The sequence below is a fragment of the Scyliorhinus torazame genome, chromosome 13, assembly GCF_047496885.1.
Source record: "Scyliorhinus torazame isolate Kashiwa2021f chromosome 13, sScyTor2.1, whole genome shotgun sequence".
In the NCBI taxonomy this organism is placed as follows: Eukaryota; Metazoa; Chordata; class Chondrichthyes; order Carcharhiniformes; family Scyliorhinidae; genus Scyliorhinus; species Scyliorhinus torazame.
The window spans coordinates 32,193,697-32,219,198 of record NC_092719.1 but is presented as its reverse complement, the minus strand read 5'-3'; the positions used below and the strand labels follow the sequence as shown (position 1 = coordinate 32,219,198).

Here is a 25,502-nt window from a genome sequence, read left to right as displayed (position 1 = left end):
GAGGGAGCGGGAGAGGCTGGTGGGGGAGATGGTGAGGGTAGAGAGGAGGTATGCGGAGGTGCCAGAGGAAGGATTGTTGAGGAAGAGGCGCAGCCTCCAGGCCGAATTCGACCTGGTGACCACCAGGAAGGCGGAGGTGCAGTGGAGGAAGGCCCAGGGGGCGATTTACGAGTATGGGGAAAAGGCAAGCCGGATGCTGGCGCATCAGCTTTGGAAGCGGGACGCAGCTAGGAAGAATGGGGGGAGTTAAGGTCAGGGGAGGGAGTGTGGTGTGGAGTGGGTTGGCATCAATGGGGTCTTCAGGGACTTTTACGAGGAATTGTACCGATCCGAGCCCCCACGGGAGGAGGGAGGGATGGGCCGCTTCCTGGACCAATTGAGGTTTCCAAAGGTGGAAGAGGGACTGGTGGCAGGATTGGGGGCCCCGATTGGGCTGACCAAAGGTATAGGAAGCATGCAGGCGGGGAAGGCACGGGGGACGGACGGTTTCCTGGTCGAATTATATAAAAAAATGTATGGACCTGTTGGGTCAGGACCTTCAATGAGGCAAGGGAGGGGGGTCTTTGCCCCCAACGATGTCCCGGGCACTGATCTACTTGATCCTGAAGCGGGACAAGGAACCTCTGCAGTGTGGGTCTTACAGACCGATTTCTTTGCTAAATGTAGATGCCAAGGTGCTGGTGAAGGTCTTAGCCACGAGGATTGAGGATTGTGTGCCGCAGATCATCCGTGAAGACCAGACGGGGTTTGTGAAGGGGAGGCAGTTGAACGCGAATGTGTGGAGGCTTTTGAACGTTATGATGCCCGCGAGGGAGGGGGAGGCAGAGATAGTGGTGGCGATGGACACTGAGAAAGCCTTTGATATGGTCAAGTGGGGGTACCTGTGGGAGGGGCTGAAGAGGTTCGGGTTTGGGGAGGGGTTTGTCAGGTGGGTTAGACTGTTGTATGAGGTCCCGATGGAGAGTGTGGCCACAAACAGGAGGAGGTCCGAGTACTTTCAGTTGCACTGAGGGACGAGGCAGGGGTGTCCCCTGTCCCCCCTGCTCTTCACACTGGCGATTGAATCCCTGGCTATGGCACTGAGGGAGTCAAGGAACTGGAGGGGGTTGGTGCGGGGTGGGGAGGAGCACAGGGTGTCGCTCTGTGCGGACGACCTGCTGCTAGATTGTGGCGGACCCGGTGGGGGGAATGCCGGAGATAATGAGGATTCTTAGGGAATTCGGGGACTTTTGGGGGTACAAGCTCAACATGGGGAAGAGCGAACTGTTTGTGGTTCACCCAGGGGACCAGGAGAGGGGGATGGACGTGCTCTCACTAAAAAGGGCGGAGAGGAGCTTCAGGTATTTGGGGGTCCAGGTGGCCAGGAGCTGGGGGGCCCTGCATAGGCTTAATTTTACAACGCTGGTGGAGCAAATGGAGGAGGATTTCAAGAGGTGGGATGCATTGCCGCTGTCTTTGGCGGCTAGGGTGCAGTCAATCAAAATGACGGTGCTCCCAAGGTTTTTGTTCCTGTTCCCAGTGTTTATCCCGAAGGCTTTTTTCAGGCGGGTTAACAGGAGTATAATGGGGTTTGTGTGGGCGCGAGGGACTCCGAGGGTGAGAAGGGTGTTCCTGGAGCGGAGTAAAGATAGGGGGGGACTGGCGCTGCCCAACCTCTGTGGGTACTACTGGGCCACCAATGCGACGATGGTGTGCAAGTGGGTGATGGAGGGGAAGGGGGCTGCATGGAAGATGCTGGAGACGGCGTCTTGTGTGGGTACGAGTCTGGTGGCGCTGACAACGGCGCCGCTGCCACTCCCTCCAAGGAGGTTACCACAAGCCCGATGGTGGCGGCTGCCCTCAAAATCTGGGGGCAGTGGAGATGGCATGGGGGGGGGGGGGGGGGAGTTGGGGCCTCGGCGTGGTCCCCAATACGGGAGAACAGGTGGAGGGTTTTCGGGGTGGCACAGGGCAGGGGTACGAAAGTTGGGGGACCTGTTTGTGGACGGGGAGTTCGCGAGCCTGGGTGAGCTGGAGGAGAAGTACGGGCTCCCCCCAGGGAACACCTTCAGGTATTTACAGGTAAGGGCATTTGCCAGACGGCAGGTGGTGGAATTCCCGAGGCTACTGCCACACACAGTACAGGACAGGGTGCTCTCGGGGGGGGGGGGGATCTCGGAAACCTTCCAGGTGATGCAGGAGGAGGAGGAAGAGGCCTCGGTGGTGGAGGTGAAAGATAAGTGGGAGAAGGAGTTGGGAGAGGAGATTGAGGAAGGGACGTGGGCAGATGCCCTAGGGAGGGTGAACTCTTCCTCATCATGCGCGAGGCTTAGCCTCATACAGTTTAAGGTGCTGCACAGGGCACACATGACCGGGAAAAGGATGAGCCATTTCTTTGGGGGTGAGGACAGGTGTGTTAGGTGCTCAGGGAGCCCAGCAAATGACACCCATATGTTCTGGGCATGCCCTACGCTGGAGGAATTTTGGAAGGGCGTAGCGAGGACGGTGTCGAGGGTGGTAGGATCCAGTGTCAAACCGGGCTGGGGGCTCACAATATTTGGGGTGGCAGAGGAGCCGGGAGTGCAGGAGACGAAAGAGGCCGGTATTCTGGCCTTTGCGTCCCTGGTAGCCCGCCGAAGGATTCGAGGCCTCCAAGCGTGGAATCCTGGATCAACGATATGGCGGGGTTTATTAAATTGGAGAGGGTGAAATTCACCTTGAGAGGGTCGGTACAAGGGTTCTTTAGGCGTTGGCAACCGTTCTTAGACTTCCTGGCAGAACGGTAGACATTGGTTAATGGCAGCAGCAACTCGGGGGGGGGGGGGGGGGGGGGGGGGGGGGGGGGGGTTACTTAACTTTATTTCTGTTTCTGTTATTTACACTGGAGGGTCTGAGGGGGTGTATATACCTGTTGTGTTAAGTCGGGGTGTTAATGTTAATGTATTATTTATGTACAGGGGGGAGGGGGGCATGGAGGGTTGTTTTTCTAGACCGTGTTTTGTACTTAACCCTGTTGGGTTTCTTTTTCATTTTGTTATTGATATTTTATGAAAACCATAATAAAAATTTAAAAAAAAATTTTTTTTAAGAATTCAATAAAGCTGGAGGTCGACCAACATGATCTCAGCATTTGCAACGATTTCTCACTGCCCAAAATGGAAGGTCCTGTTGTAAGAACGACTTTCAAAAATACATTGCAACATCAATGCATTGCTTAACCAAAATCACAAGCAACATTCTCTTATTATGACCAAACTGAATTATTCCTCCTTGTCCATCCTGCAGTCTTTGAAGAGGTGGACCACACCATCCTCTAATATCCAATCCGCTTAGTTCCACTCGGATTTATCCAATCATAGTCAAATAAGCTCTTCCTATCCATGATTGAGGGACTTCAATTTCACTCAGTTTGGTTCAAGCACAGCCCATCCCCAGAGTCACAGAATGATTACAGCAGTGAAGGCCGTTTGACCAGTCATGTCTGTGCTGAGCAATAATATCAAGTGCCACTTCTCCGCTTTCTCCCCATTGCCAATCCTTCTTTTCAGATAATAATCCACTCCCCTCTGGAATGTTGATTGAACCACTACACTCTGAGGCAGTGCATTCCAGATCCTAATCACTGTCTGTGTGAAGGTACCGGACCACAACACAGGTATCTGCAGGACTGTATCCATGCACAGTCACCTTTGGAAATCCCCAATGATCCATCCTTGGCTCCCTCTTCTTCCTCACCTACGTGCAGTCTTTTGGTCAGATAATCTTTAGACAAGGGACATGTATGCGAACATCACACATCTCTATCTTCCGACCCCTCTATTGCAGAATGATTGCAGCTGATCCGAGACTGTTGGACAATTTCCTCCAACAAAAATAGAACATGCTGAAGCCAGTGACTTCAGCCCATGCCACAAGCTCCATAGGTTGCAACAAATTCCAACCACAGCCTCACTGCCCCCATCGCCTCCAAATGCCAAGTTGAATCAGACTGGTGGGTTTCAATTTTGGCATCCTATTTGATTCAGGGTTGAGCCACTGAATTTCTTTCCTCTCTATTGCAAAATCTGCCCACATTTCATCTGCCTGCACTCCATCTGCTGCTGAAACCTCATCCAAATTCAACTATTTGTCTGGAGCTTGTACGTTCTCGGTGCCTGCGTGGGTTTGCCCTGGGTGTTCCAGATTCCTACCACAGTCCAAAGATGTGCAGGTTAGGTGGGGTTAGAGGGACAGGGTGGGGCAGTAGGCCTAGGTAGGGTGCTCTTTCAGAGCCAGTGCAGACTCAACTCCTTCTGCATTGTAGCAATTCTATGGATTTCAAATGACATCCTGGCCAGCCGTCCAACATTCACAAAGCTGAGTTCAACTCTGTTGCCCGTATACTATATTACACCAAGTCCCCATTACCCATCACTTGTTCCCACTGACTTACATTGGCTCCCGGTCCACTAGTGCCTTAGTTTTAAAATATTCAGCTTCGATAGTCCAAGTCATTCCTGGCCTCAACCCTCTGTGACCTGTAATTCTTCACCACCATTAACAACTATTCTGCTGCCTAAACCCGAAATTCCCAAATTCCCTCCCTAAAAGTTCTACACCTCTCTCGGCTACTTTAAAACCCTCATCCAGGAGTGGATGTTAGGCAAGAAGCCTAGCTCAAGGAAGTGGAGATCTCAAGCAAGGGTACAGTGATAATGTCACTGGACTAGTAATCCAGAGGTTCATGCTCTGGGGATATGGGTTTAAATGCCACCACGGCAGCTGGAGGAATTTGAATTCAGTTCACAACAGGACCTTGGGCAAGGAAAGGCAATGATGAGCAGCGGTATACAAACTGCTATAAAATGTGACGCACACAGCTAAAGTAAAATGGAGTACATTTTAACTAAGTGGAACAGACCATGAGACCCATGTTTTGGCACTTCATAAAGTCTGGGAATTTGTTACACAATAATGACTTTTTTTTAAATTCCAAAGACAAAATGACAGTCCAACATTTCTCACACTGAGTGAAAAATATTGGATAATGAAGTTAAATTAGGTGCTGCATCTGATAACATGCATAATTTAAATTACAAACTGTGAAGTGTCATAAACCCTCTAATGATACAAGTTGCCAAGCCCCAGTTCCAACTATTTTAAAGCATGGCACATCGGCTTACAATCAAACCATCCTCGACATTAACTCCACACAGAGAAACTCATTGGTATTTGCTACAATACCTGGGAATGAGTCAATGCTCAAAAGAAAATTATCCAAAAAGGAATGTACCTATAAAGTGCATCACAATGCATCAGGATCAAATGTGAACCCAACAATACACCTTCTGTTATTAACTTTAAACAGCAAATTAGCTATCGTTGATAAGTGATACTATGACCTATATACCCTCACATTCAGAACAAATCCAGGTTAACTATGTATATGGGTCAAGCATTTATAAAAATTAAAAATGTAATTCCCCAATATACCAGATTCTCTCTGCCAATTTGATAACTGGGGCCTCAAGAGTGACTGACCTATTTTTAATTGACGTGTATCTTGCAGTCCAACAGTTAGCACAAAATTTGAATGAGCAGCATTACATACAAAACAAAGAGTGGCATTGCCTGCAAGACCAGATCGATGCCGAAGATAATCAATTCAACAGTTCATCTGGAGCTCCAATGGGTTGCTAAAGTTATTCTGGAAAGAATGCATTTTCACCACTAAAAATTAACCATTTCTACAAGGGAGAATTCGGCATAATATTTCAGCCACTAATATTTGCTTTCGCCACACATATCTTGCACACACACACACACACAAGTTACTTTGGTACCATTAAAGTTGCTACTTGTATTTCGGGACTGGCCAATCACAATATAACACAATAATCAGACTGTTTTGTAAACATATTTTCTCAGGGGGCAAAAACGTCGCGGATAAGTATTAAAAAAAAAAGAATGTGACCTATTTAAGTACACGAAACAGGTCATTGTTATCTATTTGAAACAAGCTTTTCAATTATTGACATTTGAAACATTAAGGGGCAGCACGGTGGCACAGTAGTTAGCATTGCTGCCTATGGCGCTGAGGACCAGGGTTCGAATCCCGGCCCTGGGTTACTGTCCGTGTGGAGTTTGCACATTCTCCCCGTGTCTGCGTGGGTTTCACCCCCACAACCCAAAGATGTGCAGGGTAGGTGGATTGGCCACGTTAAATTGGCCCTTAATTGGAAAAATAATTGGGTACGCTAAAAAAAAAAAATTATTTTTTATTTTTTTAATTCAAAAAATTTTAAACATTAAAACACTGCTTTAACGTTTCTTCTATCCTATGCAACCAGACTTACATATTTTGCACAGAAATACACAGTACAATTAATTTCAAAAGTAAAAAATACTTCAATTATATAGCACTCTTCATCACCACGGGACATCACAAAGTGCTTTACAGCCAATGAACTACTTTTGAATTTACAGAATACAGAACAGAATTTACAATGCAGGAGGCTATTCGGCCCATCGAGTCTGCACCGGCTCTTGGAAACAGCACCCTACCCAAGGTCAACACCTCCACCCCATCCTCATAACCCAGTAACCCCACCCAACACTAAGGGCAATTTATCATGGCCAATCCACCTAACCTGCACATCTTTGGACTGTGGGAGGAAACCGGAGCACCCGGAGGAAACCCATGCACACACGGGGAGGATGTGCAGACTCCGCACAGACAGTGACCCAAGCCGGAATCAAACTTGGGACCCTGGAGCTGTGAAGCAATTGTGCTACCCACAATGCTACCGTGCTGCCCACTGTTGCAACAGTTGATTTACACAGAGCAATCTCACAGAAACAGTAATGTAGAACAAAGCAGAAGGAGGCCATTCGGCCCATTGAGTCTGCACCGACTCTCCAAAAGAGCATCCTACCAAGTCCACTTCCCCGCCCTATCCCCAGAACCCCATCTAACCTGCACATCCCTGGACACTAAGGGGCAGTGGCCAATCCACCTAACCTGCACAACTCTGGACTATAGGAAGAAACCAAGGTGTAGTGATTAGTGATTGGATAATGTGTTTTGTTTCTGGAATAAATATTGGCCAGGTCAACGGAGATAGCTTGCCTGCGCTTCTTCAAAATAATACCATTAGATCTTTCATATCCACTTGAAGGCAGGAGGGCCTTGGTTTAATGTTTCACCTGAAAGACCGCAGCATCTCTCCCTCATTACTGCACTGAAATATCAGACTTGATTTTTATGCTCAAGTCTTGGTGCAGGACCTGAACCTGAAACCTTACGATCCATAGGTCAGAAGACCAACTGAGCCACAACTGACACAGAGTTTAACGCCAGCAAATATGGAATTTAATAGGTTGCTCAGCAAAACCAGGCTGCCTCATTTCTTCTTCACCCACCATCCATTTCTACATGCGATTTCTTGGTTTGGGATGTATTTTTCTCATTGATCCATGCAGCCACCCATCCACTAAGAGAAGGCGAGAATGTCCACCGGGAAAATAAATCCCTGTATAAATCCCGGAGTCCATTGAACAGAGAAAGCCCTTAGCTCTCCAAAGTGAATTTATACTGTCGAGATGAAATTAAAACCAAGATCGCAGAACAGCCACTGTGCTATTCCAACCCCAAAATCCACACATATTATGTGGGACATCAATAATGCCTTGAAATGCCTTGAAATGATTCATTCCTATCCTCTCCCACAGGGATTCTTTTCCTGCAACAACAGCACACATGGGTTTAATTTCTGACCAACTCATCTATTTTCATATTTTGATACACAGAATAACTTCTTAAAATAAACCATGAATAGAAAGTAACCTAATCATTAGTCCTTCTTAAACTGAATGTGCAACCGCAAAAAATATATACACTTTTTTAAAAGCCATAGCATAAAAAGTAATTGATGATATCCAATCACTGTAGGTGTGCTGCATTCCTACAATGCACTATTACCTTCAATCATATCTACAATTATACCCTTTAAAAATTTGCCCCTATTTTGCCAAACAACAACGTGGCTAATAGTACTTGACATTTCAAGTGAAGGTAGAAGTGGCTATAAAGATGCACCACTCTGCTTCATGAAAAACAGCACTGCGCCATTTCAATGTGTTGACCCCTGTGAGGTTTGCATGTATTTGTATGTTAAATACGAACCAAACTGGCCAGAGGTTAAGTCTTGACCATTTCACAGTTCAAGTGCCTTTAAAGTTGTGGCAAGTGTTAATCACTTCCAGTCAACCCCGGCACTGAAAATTAAGCATTACAAGTATGGAGTCTCATTCCTTCAGTTTTCATTGTTTGGGTTTTAAAACAATGCCAAATTTTAAGTTGAAGCTTACAAAAAGAATTTTGAGCATTCGCCTACCTCACTCTCTCAATCTAATCTTTCTTTCCATTTCTCTTTCTGTACCGGAATTGGCAACTGAACTCACCCCTTCTAATTTACACCTCATTCTGCTGTCGATTTCACAATCCTTTAAAGAGATGGTTATTTGTCCTGTTCACTCGGGTCCCAGCATTTTCACCTATTTGCCACACAAAATAACCAGCAGACATGGGAGGTGCCCTGCAACTGCAAATTATTCCCAATCCTTTTTTATTTTGTCTACAGTAGTGGCACATAGTCCAAGGGTTGGAGCCCAACGCATCTTTATCTCACGGGTCACCGGCTTTCTGACAGAAAGTGTTCAGTTTGGGGCCTGGTTGGTTTTGCAATCCCAGTTTAAAGTAGCATCAAAGTCCAGCTTTCCATTGTCTGCTTGATCCAAATCAAAAAAAAGCGGCTAGGTATTTTGGAATACCCGAAATAGGTACCTAATGTGCTCCTCTAGTCTACTTTAATTCTACCCATCATGCCCCCCCCCCCCCCCCCCGAGTGCCCCAGTCACAATCAACATGCAGCAGTGATTAAGGAAAATAAATTTAACAAGAGCAACCAAGTCAGAAGAAGCACAAGTGTAATTTGTAAGGCAGGAATGAAGCAGAGAAGATAATGCAAGGTAATGAAACAGAAACTGACACACCTTAAAAAATGTGATGCACTGTGACTAAGGCTTGCAGATAGGTAGCAGAGTTGAGAGGTGTGACTCATCTGGCTGCAATTTGGGGTGGGGACGGGAGGGAGAAAGGAAAGAAAATGGAAAATAAATGGATACGGGCAAGCTTTCATTCAGAGAATTAAATAATTTGTTTTAGATCCAAGAGTATCATCACAGGATATCATCCCGTACCATCCTCCCCGAACAGGCACGGGCTTTTCACAGTAACTTCATTTGAAGCCTACTTCATTTCAATTTTTCATCTCAGGATAGCATTTACAAAAACTTCTAGCTTTGTTCCAAAGTTTATACCACATTCACACGGAAATGAAAAAAATGAAAATCGCTTATTGTCACAAGTAGGCTTCAATTAAGTTACTGTGAAAAGCCCCTAGTCGCCACATTCTGGCGCCTGTTCGGTGAGGCTGGTACGGGAATTGAACCGTGCTGCTGGCCTGCCTTGGTCTGCTTTAAAAACCAGCGATTTAGCCCAGTGTGCTAAACCAGCCCCTGATAGCCAGAGGTCACACTAGATCCATAATTCCCTCCATTTCCATCCAATAACAAGTGTAAAAGTCTTCAGCACAAGTCCAAGACCAATCACTTGGAAGGAAATAAAACTTGCAGGGCTACAGTGAATGAGCAGAGGAGTGGGACTGACTGGGTTGCACCACAGTGGGCTAGCATGGACTTGACGGGTCAAATTATCTCCTGTGTGGTAAACAATTCTATGACTACCCGATGACAAATCAAGAAAGAAGCACCTTGGGACTGGGCTGCATGCCCAGACTAATGCTGTAATTTGACAATAATAAGAACCTGTAGGTAAACTTTCATATCCTTTGCATGCCATGTTGGAAAGTCAGAACACATTTAAACAAGTTAAACATGCAACGTTGATTGTCATACAGTCCCAATTGGGGAGAAAATAAAATGGGCGGTATCTTATACTGCGAATTAGAGTCCAGTTCCCAGATCATTATCATAACCTGTCATTCCAAAACCACAGGCCCTGAGGAAATCTGTGTCTTCTCGGGTTTGGTCTCACCCACAGCTGCTGCAATGGGATGTTAACAGGGATCGTGAGTGGAATGTCCCTGATTCAATCCTACTCCTAGATTATAGTGCCAAGTCCTAGAATAAAGATTGCAAAATATAGTGGAATCGTTCAGTAGGAACAGTGATGTCATATAGACCTATGGATTAGGTTAATTTGCTCAAAACTTTGCGGCTGCTTTGATAGTGCAACATCAGAACATGAATAAATGCCTTGGTTATTCATCCCAAATGGATAATTTTAGTAAAGCTTTTTGGAAATCTATATTCTTGTAGCAACAGATTCATTGCACAATTCTCTACATGTGGGGCGGGATTTACCGGCTGTTCACGCTGGCAGGAAATTCCAGTCCCACGCCGGCACGGGTTTCCCGGTGACAAGCAGTGCTGTCAATGGGAAATTGACAATGGTTTCATGATCATCATTAGACTTTTAGTTCCAGGTTTATACTGAATTCAAATTTTACCATCTGCAGTGGCGGGATTTGAGCCTGGGTCCCCACTGAATTACTCGGTGTCTCTGGTTTACTAATCCAGTGACAATATAATTACGCCACCGCCACCCCTGGGCTCGGCTCCGTAAATTGAACCTCACAAGTCTGGTGCGCAGGGTCAAGGCGGATTTGTTGAGGTGGGATAGCCTTCCCCCATCGCTGGCAGGCTGGGTGCAAGCGGTTAAGACGAACATCTCGCGGTTTTTATTTTTATTTCAGTGCCTACCGGTCTTTTTACCACAATCGTTTTTTATGGAGGATGGATAGGTTGGAATTGTCGTTTGTGTGGGCAGGGAAGGTGGCGAGGATTAGGAGGAGGATGCATCAGGGAGGGTGATAGTTGGGGGGTGCCTGGCCCTTCTGAACCGGTTAAACTATTAGTAGGCGGTGAATGCTGAGAAGGGGCGAGGTTGGAGGAGGGAGATGGAAGCTTTGTGGGGGAGGATGGGGGCAGGCTCTTGTAAGGGGTCAGAGTTCTGGGTGCTGGCAATGGCGTCACTCCCATTTATCCGAGGGGAGTACTCGGGGACTTCGGTGGTGGTGGCCATGCTGAAAATATGGAGGCAATTTCAGCAACACTTTAGGGTGGGGGCGGGGTTGAAGTTGATGCCGATTCAAGGGAACCATGGATTAGTGCCAGGGAGGATGAATGCGAGGTTTCAGGGATGGGAGGAGCAAGGGATGATGGAAATGAAATTAAATGAAATGAAAATCGCTTGTCACAAGTAGGCTTCAAATGAAGTTACTGTGAAAAGCCACTAGTCGCCACATTCCGGCACCTGTTCAGGGAGGCTGATACAGGAATTGAACCGTGCTGCTGGCCTGCCTTAGTCTGCTTTCAAAGCCAGTGATCTAGCCGTGTGCTAAACCAGGACTTAAGGGCGGTTCGCAAGTTTAGAGGAGCTGGGGGAGAAGTTTGGGTCCCTTTCGGGGAGGTTTTCAGGTACATGCAAGTGCGGGATTTCGCGGAAGCGGTTTCCCCGACTTTTCCAGTAGCACCACCCTCCACATTGCTGGAGGGGGTATTATCGGTGATAGAGTGGGGGGGAGGGGGAATCTTAACAATCTATTGGAGGATTTTGGCGGAGGATATGGCGTCTCTGGAGGGAGTTAAGGCCAAGTGAGAGGAGGAGCTGCAGAGGGTGAATGCCTCAAACCAGAGAGCGAGCTTGGGATTGATACAGCTGAAAGTACTACACAGAGCACACCTGATGAAGTCGAAGATGAGCCGGTTGTTTTGAGGGGGTGGAGCATATTGGTGAGCAGTGTGGGAGAGGCCCAGCCAATCACATACATGTGCTTTGGTCCTGCCCTAAGTTGGAGTGCTTTTGGAGGTCGTTCTTTTTTGCACCATGTCGGCGATCTTGCTTGTGGATTAGAGTCCAATCAACTGCTAGGGGAGAGGGGTGTGGGTGTGGGGTTGTGTTGATTTTACTTGGTAAATGTTGCATGTTTGAAGTGTTAAAATGTTAAAAATATGAATAAAAATACGTTTTTTTTTTAAATGCTGCCACCACTATTGTGCTTCATCCCATTATTATAAAACTCAAAAACAGACATTTGTACAATCAAAAAAATCGATAAATGTACTGCAAGATTTTCCCACGATATGGCAAAGCCTAAAAATTTCACACACTATTTTCATGCCATTAAGTTTCACAATTCTGATGGGCAGCATGGTGGTGCCCATGCTGCACTGCTGCCTCACGGCGCTGAGGTCCCAGGTTTGATCCCGGCTCTGGGTCACTGTCCGTGTGGAGTTTGCACATTCTCCCCATGTTTGCGTGGGTTTCGCCCCCACAACCCAAAGATGTGCAGGATGGGTGGATTGGCCACCCTTAATTGGAAAAAATGAATTGGGAACTCTAAATTTTTTTTTTTTTTAAGTTTCACAATTCTGGCAATATTGATCATATGCTTCCTTTGCAGAAAGACCCAACTCCCCCCCAAAAAGGTGAATAACTTTATGCTATTAACCAATTTTTGTGGCATATCCTTAAAAAGGCACAAAACTTGCAAAGTTGTCACTGCATTGCTATTTCAGAATTCATTTTGCTGTTAAAGGAACAGAAGTAAACCATTCAGCCCCTTGAGCCTGCTCTGCCATTCAATTAAATCATGGTTCACCTGTAGCTTGACCTCATCCACCCAACTTGCTTCTACAACCGTGGATTCATCTACCAACAAAAATTATCAATTTCAGATTTGACATTTTCAAATGACCTCGCCTCATCAGCCTTTTGGGAGAAGAAATGTTTTGGATGTCAACTACCCGTTGCGTGAAGATGAACTGCCTAACTGCAATTTTAAATTTATTACCTTTTATTCTGGATGACGCCACGAGAAGCAATAGTTTCTACCTACCCTATCAATTCCTTTACCCATTTTAAATGCTTCCCATTCATTCACCTCTCAATCTTCCTTTTGCAGGGAAGTAGCCTAGTCTGCGTAATCTGTTAGTTCATGGCTCTGACCGCCAAAGCCATGTTTTCAGACCTCACAAAAGATACTGTTCACATAATCTGCAGTCTTGGTTTTGTATAAACCGATTTAATTATTAGAATATCCATGCCTTATTTTTGCCCTAGGAATGAAAACAGCACTGCCAATAAAGTTTTTCTGATAATTGGGATCGCCCAAAGAAAGGCAAAACGATTATGAAATCTGTCTTTGAGGGCACACATAAAAGTAAAGATATCCCCCGGAAGGGCTCAGTGAGTACATGATTTAAGCGATGATGAGCTACCCAACTTACACAAACAGTACAACTGTTTTTAAGAAAGATTGTACATCCTGGACCATCACTAGCCAGAGATCTGCATCATTACAATTTGAACCACAGAGTACACATAGTTAAATAAATGTCCTTTAAAACGTAACTGCTTTACAAGACCAAAAATTGACTTTAAAGTGACCAGATCGGAGCTCCACTCCACATGAACAGGAGGATGCAAAAGGGAGGGCAGACACCCTAGTCTTCCAGCCACTAAAACATAAACACCATTTTTCCAACATGAGCTCTTTCTTATCCCAGATTTTCTTTATTTTTATCTCTGCAAATGTATCTTTTTAACAACTGATGAGGTTGGTTGCAGTTACAGGATGCTTGTGGGCGTGGTGGTGGGAGAATGTAGGAGGTAGTCAAGCCAACAACGTTTGAATAATTTCTGAAGCATACTCCAAATATGCAAGACGCTTTGATGTAAATAAAACCAACCAATATTTTACTTCTTTCTGAATAGATGAGAATGAATTGAATTCATCCGATCACAAGAAATACAAGCAACGGGGTCAAAGTTGATGCCTATCTGAGGGAAACATGGGTTTGAGCCAGCTGGGGATGGGAGGAGCAAGGGGTGATGGAAAGGAAGGACCTACTTCTAGAAGGGTGGTTTGCGAGTTTGGAGGAATTGGGGAAGAAGTTTGGGACTCCGTGGAGGCAGCATCTCAGCAATCTATGGGCGGATTTTGGAGAGGGTATGGCGTCACTTGGGAGGAGGAGCTGGAGATGGCGTTGGAGGAGGGGTTGTGGTGTGAGATGCTGCGGAAGGCAAATGCCTCAACTTCACCAACTTCGGGCAAGCCCGCAACAGGTGGGCATGGTTTGCCGGGGACCCAGCACACTGCACACAATAATCGTCTACTCTATGAAGAATCGGCTCATCCTGGCTGTCATCATATGCACTCTTTGAATTGGATAAGGCTTAGTCTGGTGCATGACGAGGAAGCATTAATCCCACGCAGCGCCACTTTAACAAACCCCCCTTGTATCGCACACTCTTCCACCCCACCTCCCCTTTCCTCCTCCTATTTTAGCTGAATAACTTCCATTGATGCTTCCTCCTTCTTAGTCAGTTCTGCATAGATGTCGGAGGTCTTGCCTTTCCCAATCTCATCTTCCGATAAGAGCCTATCCTCGGCGGCAGCAACATTGGGAACAAACCCATCTCCTTTCTCAGAAAGGCCCTAATTTGAAGGTATCTGAACCCATTTCCGTTAGGTAACTGGCAAACTTCCTCCAGCTTAGACAAGTCCACAAATTTACTTCTCACGAACAGGTCCTCAAAGCATCTAAATCGCCAGCTGCTCCCATTTCCTAAACCTAGCGTCTAGTCTTGCTGGGACAAATCTATGGCTATCACAAATCGCAGCCTTCATATACATGCCCCCTATTCAAAAGTGCTGCCCGGTTACACCCTCAGTGTAGAGATTACCACCGGATTTGAGGAGTATCTATTTGGCGAGAATGGCAAAGTTACCAAATCCAGTGCCCTCAAGGTGGTTTCCTTGTAGGAGACTTCCTCCACACTGCCCCATACCGACCTTTGTTCCTCCATCCACTTCCAGACCATGATGATGCTTGCAACCCAGTAATAATAATGTACGTTTGGGGGCACCAGGCCACCCCCTCGTCTCTCTCTCTCTCCAGGAAAGCTCACTTGGTTTGAGCAATCTTCCTCACCCACACAAAGCTCAGGATCAGCCTGGTAACTTTCTTAAAGAACGATTTGGGCAGGAAGATTGGGAAGAAATTCTTGTTTATATTCCAGAGTCTCCCACTCTTCCTGCCCATGTGTACTGTCTGAACTCGGCCCTGTCAAGGACAGTGGCAACACATCTCATCGCTTGCAGACCTCTCTCATCCCCTCCACAATTCTCACCAAATTTACCTTATGGGGTTGGGCCCAAACTCGTGCCACATACCCCCAGATATCAGAAACCCGATCTCACCAAGCGGAACGGAAGCTCACTCAAACTACCCTCTTGCCCTCCGGTGCTAATTGGGAATACCTCATTTTTTAATCATGTTGAGCTTATAACCAGATACGGCCTGCGAAACCTCAATCCCCTCCGACAATCTCACTATGAGAAGGTTTTGACGTCACTCATGGTTTTCAATCTCATCCACCTCTTCAAGCAGCTTCTTAAGGCTATCAGCCTCCAAGGTAAGTTCCGCTTCTAACGAACCTCCGGTCCTCATGGTTGGCCATAGACTCCTCCATTTGTTTGCAGCGACGCACCCTGGGCTAAGTTTGTGCTCCATTCTTTCCACAGCCGCCTGGATTAGATCGGCTACTCTGGCCAGCTCTGAGGTTTCAAGCTTCTGCTTTATAAATTGGTCAGTGGACCATTGTGCCGGAAGCATGGAATCGGAGCCCGCCGCCATCACGCCTTCAACCTCACTCGCACAGGCCTCACGGTCCGCTTGCAATCAATATTTTTTCACGCTGAACTTGGGAGTGCGAGTGTCGGACATACCGCAAAACGGAGCCGCTTTCAACACACAACACAATCTTGCCGCGTTCAGCCGTCAAATCGGGCTTAACGGGTCGGAATATTCTTCCACGCACCAAGTTCGTGACCGTCGACTGCATGGTTGCCACCGGAAGTCCTTGCCTACTTTCATGCTCTAACCCACTTACAAGAAAGGTCAACATTCAATTTGCCTTCCTAATCATTTACTATACCGGCATGCGAATATTTTTGTGATTCATGTACCCAGACCCCCTGTGCTGCAGCATGTTGCAGTTTCTCTCCATTTAAAGAATATCCCGATTTCCTATTCTTCCTGCTAAAGTGCGCAAGTTCATATTTTCCCAAATTATAATCTTTCTGCCCTTTGTAAACTCTTGGTATCCTCCCACAACTTGCTTTCCTACCCATCTTTGTATCATCTGCAAACGTGGCTGCAATACATCGAAGTTATTAATACAGATCCCAAACAGTTGAGGTCCAGCATTGATCCCTATGGCACTCCACTAGGCACAGTTTGCCAACGTGAACAGGATCAATTTATCTCAACTTTGTTTCCCGTTAGCTAACCAATCCTCTTTCAATGCTAATAGGTGTAGTAATCTTTTATGTGGCACCTTATTGAATGCCATTTGGAAATTCAAATAAACTGCAACTACTTTATCCCTTTATCCACTCTGCTTATTACATCCTCAAAAAATCATTTGTCAGACACAATTTCTGTTTCACAAAACCATGTATGCTCTGCCAGATTGTATTATCATTTTGTAAATATCCTGTTGGTACTGCTTTAATAATAGGATTCGAGCATTTTTCCAATGACTGACATTAGATTAACTGGCCTAATAGTTTCTTGCTTTCTGCAACTCTCCTTCCTTGAATAGTGTTGTCACATTTTCAGTTTGCCAGTCCAATGAGAACTTTCCCAAATCTAGTGAATTTTGGAAGTTTACAACCAATGCACCTACCATCTCTGCATTCACTTATTTTAAGATCCTCAGATGCAGACCATCAGGTTCGGAGAAACTGATCGGAGAAGAGTTGTTTCTTCTCCATGCTTGATTCTCAGTCCAAGGGAACTACCTGCTCAGTCTAAAATTAATTGCTAACAACTTATTTTGTCCTAAAGTTGGGGGTCCCATACAGCAAAATAACCAAATTCACATCAACGAGAGTTATATTGAATTGCACCAAGTCAGTATCAGTGCATTAATTATAGGAAACATGTATTCATCACATGTGGTGTCATTTGCGCTTTTCACAGTAACTTCAGTGTAGTGTTAATGTAAGCCTACTTGTGACAATAAAGGTTATTATTAATTATTTCACATGGTAGTAGATAAAAGGTGGAAAAATGATCAAAAGTTGGTTGAGTGCCAATAATGTCACAAGTGAAAATTAAAATCTCGAAATGGGCCCATTGGCCTAGCAATGAGTGTTTTCGAGCACCAACATGAAGGACCACAGGCTAGTGTAGTCTTCATCCAGACTATATACAGGTGCTGCCCTTCAGAGCGCTGCCCTGAGAAAGTATCAAGCACTAAGTCAGCTGAAAATAAGAGTCATTCCTCTGCCTCTTTATAACATCTGAACTGCTCCTTTATAACATCTAAACCAAACTAAAACAAAAAAAAGAGGCTCGGCAGGAACATTAATGCAATAAATTTAAAAATTGATACCTGTGGGGGAAGGTGTGAAAGAAAGTTGCATAAACCCAGTCCAAATTTATTGTACAGTAGAAAGTAAATAACCGTTATATAAAACTTTTTTACTTAGACATCCCTATTGTGTCAGAAAAATGAGGGACATTCTGAGACCACCAGCTCAGCAAAGATAAGATATCTGAATAAAATTGAAAGGATGATAAAACAGGAAAGTAGTTGCACTGGACGATTTCAAAATCAATTGAATATAAACCAGGAAAACTCCAAAAAATACAATTAAGTGACACAAGCCGGTGAATATAAAGCATGCCTGCTTCATGAGTCAAGGAAAACACAAGATCATGACTTTGTATTTGTTAATGATCCAATGCACTGCAAGTGGAAGCGATTACACTCCTCAGATACGGCAATCACAATCTCTGACTTCAGCATAATCTGTGAGCCCAACATACCAGACATCAGGAGTCAGATATAAAAAAAACAATTCAACATAAAAAAGGAACAATCATTGCAAGTCAAAGAAAACCATCAGTAGAGAACATGAGACATCATGAGGCAACTTAAATTATCTGCACAACTGGCAGTAAACAGGAATGAGCATGTGTGTCTGGTCAACCTCTTAAGGAAATGATAACAGACAATAGAAATTCCTTTAATGTGGTGTACCTAAATTTCCGGGGAGCAATGGAATCATGTTCACATCCGACCCCCACCATTACCCAGGCTTGCCTGGGGAAGCTAATGATGCGACCAGCAAACTAAATTCCAAAAGAAGCTTCATGGGAAGAGTCCACACAAGGAATCCTAGTCAAAGACACAAAGCCAAAAGGAACTGAAACCTAAATTTCTAATTAGGTGCCCAAGGAGGAACAGGATAGAAACGTTACGACATGAGGCAGCTCATGTGACGCACAGAATTGACACAGGCTAGTTTGAGCTAAATGGCCTGTTATTGTGCTGTCAACTCTAAACAATCTCAAAGTCATGGGTATTTAGGTTAAATCTTAGGAATGGAATGGAAATTGGCTGTAAGGTAAGAAATAATAATCCTCTTTGGCCGGCGGTCAGCGGCACCACCCAAAGCTGCAGACTGGCTGTCCAACCTCTCGGAATCTCTCCAAATGAAGAAAATCAAATTCACCATCCGAGGGTCAGACGACGGCTTCCACAGAACGTGGGAGCCATTCACCCAACTGTTCCAGGACCTGTTTGTGGCCAACGAACAAGCAGAAGAATAGCCAGGTAGCCAAGAATCAGGGGAAAGTAGCCAAAGCATGAGAGGGAGAGATAGACCGGGACAGGTGGGCAGGGACAGCTAAACCTAAGAGGAAAGAAAGGCGAACCACAGGAGGCACGGCGGGGCCGGGGGGGGGGGGGGGGGGCCAGACAGGAGGAACAGCTGAAGCGGAGGTGAGCGCGAGGCAACAGCAGTGAGATCTGTCCGGGAGAAGCAAGTGACAACACCAACATCAAACCCATTCGAGTATTGCCCACTGTAATTGTTTCTCCGGCACCCAAATATATATTTACCCCCCCCCCCCCGCCCCCCACAAACAGTTGCCTACTTATGTGTTGTAAATAATTTTGCCAGTTGTAGAGTTGCTGCTGTTTAGCTGGTGCACAATACCCTACCAGTTATTCTATTTTATTTTTTATGATTTATTTTAAAAAAAGGTAAGAAATAACATATTCAAGTCAAGTCCACTTGGGTCGGGTCAGGGCAGGTGGAGAAAGCATACAGGAAAGTACGATGCAGGTTGCCTCAGCTTGCTGTCAGGGCTACAACTCTCTAATTTATGATAGCTTAGATCAATTGAAATTGATCCAGTTTATAGATGCCATGCAAGGCAAAATAGTGAAACTGGAGGAGACAATTCAAGATATCTCAGAACAAAATATGCATTTCAGAACACTGGTATGTGTAATTTAATGCGGCAACTGTAAAGGCCTGCACACTCGAGGAAAAATGGAATGGTGTAACGACAACAATCTCTCCTTCAATGTCAGCAAAACTAAAGAGCTGGTCATTGATTTCAGGAAGCAAAGTATCGTACACAACCCTAGCTGCATCAACGGGGGCAAGGTGGAGATGGTTGACAGCTTCAAATTCCTAGGTGTGTCACCAACAATCTGTCCTGGTCCACCCACATCGACGCTATGGCCAAGAAAGCACAACGGCACCTATACTTTCTCAAGAAACTAAGGAAATTTGGCATGTCCACATTAACCCTTACCAACTTTTACAGATGCACCATAGAAAGCATCCTATCTGGCTCCATCACAGCCTGGTAAGGCTACTGCTCGGCCCAAGACCATAAGAAACTACAGCGAGTTGTGAACACCACCCAGTCCACCACACGAACCCGCTTCCCATCCATTGACTCGGTCTATACCTCCCGCTGCCTTGGGAAAGCAGGCAGCATAATCAAAGACCTCTCCCACCTGGCTTATTCATTCTTTCACCCTCTTCCATCAGGCAGGAGATACGAAAGTCTGAGAACACGCACCAACAGATTCAAAAACTGCTTCTTCCCCGCTGTTATCAGACTCCGAAACAACCCTCTTATGGACTGATCTAATCTCTTCACACGTCTTCTCTACGAAGTAGTACTACACTCCTGTATGCACCACCCGATGCCTGTGTCGATGTATTTGCATTGTGTATTTTATGCTTGCCCATGTATTTTCTAATCATGTATGGAATGATCTGTCTGAACTGTACGCAGAACAATACTTTTCACTGTGCCCCGGTACACATGAGAATAAACCAATCCAATCCAAATGTATGAAACACAATGTGGAATGGTGCTGAAATCGGCAAGGATAAATAGAAGTCTTACAAGACCTGACACTCTCTGTGTCAAACCAATAAAAAGCAGCCATCAACAAAACCAATGGAATGTTGAAGTCATTAACCAAAAGTAGATGACACCAAAGGCACATTCAAGCACTGAAGGGCATACAGAGACAAATCACAATGAAAAAAAAACTGGAAAACTAGAGAAGAACAACTGTTCTGAGATAAGATATAATTTAATAGGATGGTCAGTGTCAGGGGCCCACGTTCGATTCCCGTCTTGGGTCACTGAGCGGAGTCTGGACGTTCTCCCACTGTTGCGTGGGTATCCACCGGGTGCTCCGGTTTCCTCCCACAAGTCCCAAAAGATGTGCTGTTAGGTGAATTGGACATGCTGAATTCTCCCTCATTATGCCCGAACAGGCGCCAGAGTGTGGCAACTAGGGGCCTTTCACGGTAAACTTCATTGCAGTGTTAATGTAAGCCTACTTGTGACAATAAAGATTATTAAAATTAAAAGATCAGGAATGTTTTGAATTAGCTTACAAAAATTACACCTCGTAAAATAAATTAAAATTATTCTTCACAGAGTCCAGGTTTGGTTGGGGGGGGGGGGCTCACCACCCCCTTCTCAAGGACAATTTGGAACGTGCAATAAATGCTGTCCTTGCCAGCAATGCTCACTTCCCATGAGCAAATAAAATAAAAGCTTGAATTGTTTGAAGAACTGGATGCAGAGGGGGATGGAGAGGGGAAGGAGAGAGGCTGGAAAGCCTCTTATAGACAAATGAGTAAAGAGGGACTAAAAAGGCTTACTCATTGTAAAGTATCTTGTGCTCTCCTCCGTGGCTGGCCGAGGTTTTAAAACACGCTTCCAACTACTCCCCCAAAAATGGCAGCATGAAAACACGAGAGTTCCAGCCAGACCTAAAACAATACCGCACTGTGCATCACACCCATCTTTAAATGCATTCTAATTGCGTATTGTTTACAAGATATGCTTGTAAGGTGGACAAAAAGATGTAGCTCACCATGAAAACGCAATATAGGATTAATCCTCCCAAGGCGTGTGAGGCGGAGAGGAGAACTGGGGTCATAATTTACCAGGCCTTTCACAGAGAAATATGTTTTCTTTTGTCCTGCATTCAAGGTCCCGCACACGTTTTCCCAAGAGGCTTCTGTTAACATTAGACTCAGGTGTTAGCAAGCACACAAAAGCTGCCAAGAGTGATTTCCCAGCAGGAATTATCTTTCTCTCCCTGCAGGGATGTGTCTGGCCTCTACTTAATAGCACTTCCTAGAAAACTCAGAATTAGGAACTCTAAGAGAGACAGACCAGCATCCTCCAGATCTGTGGGACAGCACTCCACCACACACATTCATGAATGCAGTACATGTTTCCACACTCTGGATACATTGAAACTATCCTACAAAGCACTCTTTCACTCAGGTCACTAGCCTGAACATATTCAGCTTAGCACTAATTCATCTCTGAATCGCTTATGCGGAGCAGAGAATTTCCCAGTAATCAAAAACCAAGCAGCCTCAAAAGTGGTAATCCTCCTGTGTAAACTATCAGAAGCACCGTGCCTAGAGATGGCAGGAAACAACACAATATTATGGAGGTGTGAAAACATAGGAGTTGTACATTTTTTTTTTTTTAAACGGCCCACTGAAGTCAGGAAGATCCTCTGGGGGAAAAAAATCAACTTTTCTCTAAAATAGGTCAGCTGAAGCTCATGAATAAAAATTCATAAACTTTACAACAGTCACCATTGGTGTTCCTTTAAATACACATCAGCAATGCACAATGTCAAACACCAGTCTCCAAAATGCACACGATGAGGCAGGCTTTCGTCCCATTCCGTACAAAAATTACAATAAACACCACTAAACCTGCAAAAGCCAAATCGGGATGAGTTTGGAAGCAATAACAAAAATTAAAATATTAAGCGAGGGTTTATTAAATTTGGGTTCACGCCCAGTGACATATTTGTTTTCCCTGACCATGCACGAAAGATCCCGAAATTTGACCAAAACTTATGAACAGCAGGAGCTGACAGTGTCGACAGCTACGCAGTTACCTTGTAGGCGCCACTTTGCGCCGGCAAAACAAAGATTCCTCCTGGAAATAGGCGAGAGCTGCATTCAACAATGAAAAACACGGCAGGCTCAGTGGAACCACACAGAAATAGCACTTGAAAAAGAACCTTCCCCGGCACAGCTCTCTCAGCAAAAATAAATAAAGGGGGGGGGGGGGGGGGTTATGTCTCAAAAGTTCGCTTCATGAAGTTGGGAAGTATGTCAGCGTCACATTTTGACAACAGCCTCCAAATTCTCGGACAGAACAAAAACCCTCAGGGGGAGTGAAATCTCCACCACGCCCAAGGCGTGAAGAATATCTCGCGTTGAAACAATCGGTGCCAGGAGAAGAAGTCAAACTTTATTTTCCTCTTTTAAAAAAGGGTGTTGGGGGGGGGGGGGGGGGAGGAAATCAACCGTCCCGCGTACATTTATGATGGCATTCTGCAGTTGGGAGGTACAAACATTGGGAAGAAAGGGATCCCATAGGGAAAACAGAACATCGAACCAAGAGGGACCCGGCCAGTAAATGGTTAAACGAGGCTGACGTCAGGCTCAAACTTGAAATCTAGGGATTAGGATCCAACAACCCCCCCCCCCCCCTTAGATATCAATTTACCACAAACCGTCCCCTCCATTTGTCCTGGGGGTATTTTTCACACACACCCTCCAGATGAGACACAAAAGGAAAGAGAGGAGGGGGGGGGGGCTCTGATCAACAATAGGAGTCGGTCGATGTTCTCCTGTAAAGTAGGGTTGGGCTGGGATAATCATCAACCTTACAGGGGGAAACCGATCTCCTTTCAAATTAAAAGCCATCTCAACCCAAGCAGCCATTTCATTCCAGACCTTTTACAGCGAAGCCCCAAAAGAAGTTAGCTTGCAAAGTTGAAAGGGGAGGGGGCATTCGCCGCGCGTCCCCCAGTCTATGCAACTTTTTAATTCCCCCTCCCTCTTTTCAGGTTCAGTAAAACCAAGGGTGAGTGAGGAGATAAACCAGGCGGAGTGAGGAGATAAACCAGGCGGAGGGAGGATCCCCCCCATGGAATGTGCCCAGCCACAGGAGGACAAGGCGAGCTCCTCACCTTTATTTTCGGAGTGTGCTTCGAGTGGAGAGGCTTCAGCAAGGTGAGCGGCTTCTCATGGCCCGCCCTGGGTTTTAATCCGGAGGGAGAGGAAGGACTCACCTGTGGGCGATGCACACATCCGCTCCTGGAGTAACAACGACACGAGGAACAGGAAATGGAATCGGCCGATTGCTGGCGAATAATTGAAGAGGAGAAAGGCTCTCTCTCTCTTTCTTTCTCTCCCACTTTCTTTCTCTTTTTTATTTAAGAGCAAGTTTTCCAGCGGCCGAAGCGCAGCTGGCACAGAGCTACAGAGGCTGCGGGAATGGATGTTGGGTGTGATTTTTTTTTTCGGGCGGGGCGGCGGGGGGGGGGGGTCAGTGATGGAGACAAGGCGGACGGGGCTGTGGGAATTCACCACACGGCCGGCGTCACAACCATCATCAGGAGCTGCCACAAGTTGTGAGTTAGTCCGCGAGGGCGGGCCGAGCGGCCCCTTATCATCCAGCCCCTTGTGGCTGTCTCTTCATCGGAAACAAATTGGGAGCCGTGTGAGCAACACCGTCTTTGCTGCTCTGAATCCGCTCATCGGGCTCTTGTCGGCTGCATGGAATTTTATTTCGGGGATTTTTTTTTTAAGTCTGTGTTTTTCTCTCTGTCTGGTCTGCTCTGTCTCTCTGGTCTGGGCTGCTGTGTCTCTGGTCTCTCTGTCTGACCTGGGCTGCTCTGACTGTCTGGTCTGGTCTGGGCTGCTCTGACTCTGTCTGGTCTGGGCTACTCTGACTGTTTGTCTGGTCTGGGCTACTCTGACTCTGTCTGGTCTGCTCTGTCTCTCTGGTCTGGCCTGCTCTTTCTGCCTGTCTGGTCTCTCTGTCTGGTCTGGGCTGCTCTGACTCTGTCTGGTCTGGGCTACTCTGACTCTGTCTGGTCTGGGCTACTCTGACTCTGTCTGGTCTGGGCTACTCTGACTCTGTCTGGTCTGGGCTACTCTGACTGTTTGTCTGGTCTGGGCTGTCTCTCTGGTCTGGCCTGCTCTTTCTGCCTGTCTGGTCTCTCTGTCTGGTCTGGGCTGCTCTGACTCTGTCTGGTCTGGGCTACTCTGACTCTGTCTGGTCTGGGCTACTCTGACTCTGTCTGGTCTGGGCTACTCTGACTCTGTCTGGTCTGGGCTACTCTGACTCTGACTCTGTCTGGTCTGGGCTACTCTGACTGTCTGTCTGGGCTGCTCTGTCTCTCTGGTCTAGCCTGCTCTTTCTGCCTGTCTGGTCTCGGCTGCTTTGTCTGGTCTGCGCTGCTCTGACTGTCTGGTCTGGGCTGCTCGGTCTGCCTGCCTGCCTGGGCTGGGCTGGTCTGCTCTGTCTGCCTGCCTGTCAGCTTTATTCACCTTCCAGCTACTTTTTTTTTACATGGGGGCTAAACTGCCGCCCACTTGAGTTTTTTCGGACGGTTTGGCCGGTTGGGAAAAGCCGAATGTTGGGGCCGGTTCAGCGAGTTGGCTGAATGAGAAGGCGGCTGACTGACGGTGCGAGGGGGGAGCCTGTTCAGCACCTGAAACCCACTTTTTATCACTTTTACTCGCTCACTCCCAATATGCACCAACACCGTGACACGTTGCGTCCATCTGGCACTTTTCACCACCACGGGACGCTTCAAGAGTGGATAGCAGCCTGTGAGAGGCTTTCTGAAGTGTACTCACTCTCGTAATGCAGACAACACAGCAGCCGCAGCAAACTCTCTGTGTAATAACGACTGGATAATGTGTACGGATTTTTTAATGATTGTTATGAAGGCCGCGGGTATTGTGGATAGATCTCTCTTTCCCCCCCCCCCCCCCCCCAAAATGTGTTTGCAGAATATGAGTTCCCCTGTTGAGCAGGCAGAGGCTGCCCAATAGAAACTATTCGGCGGGCGTTTAAAACCTGCAGCCCAGACCGGACAGACATTGCAGCTGCCCCCCCCCCCCCCTCCCCCAAAGCTCGGACACAAACATTGTACCCTGCGACTGTGGCTATTTTTGTTGTCCAAATAAACTAGAGTATGCATGAAGCCTGGCCTTGGTGGG

General features: G+C 46.3%; 1 protein-coding gene across 4 annotated transcripts in view; it reads right to left on the bottom strand.

Moving 5' to 3' along the window:
• LOC140387934 (plexin-B2-like) overlaps positions 1–23,779 on the bottom strand; it is a 311,161-nt gene extending 287,382 nt beyond the window's left edge. For 2 of the 4 annotated variants that reach the window (XM_072471277.1, XM_072471280.1), the window contains exon 1: positions 23,459–23,779. The gene's annotated coding sequence lies outside the window, so the exon portion shown is untranslated. Of the gene's footprint in view, positions 1–22,375; positions 22,553–23,458 lie in introns of those variants that run through there. The other 2 variants (XM_072471279.1, XM_072471278.1) reach the window with 2 other exon arrangements.
• Between the last annotated feature and the right edge of the window lie 1,723 nt (positions 23,780–25,502).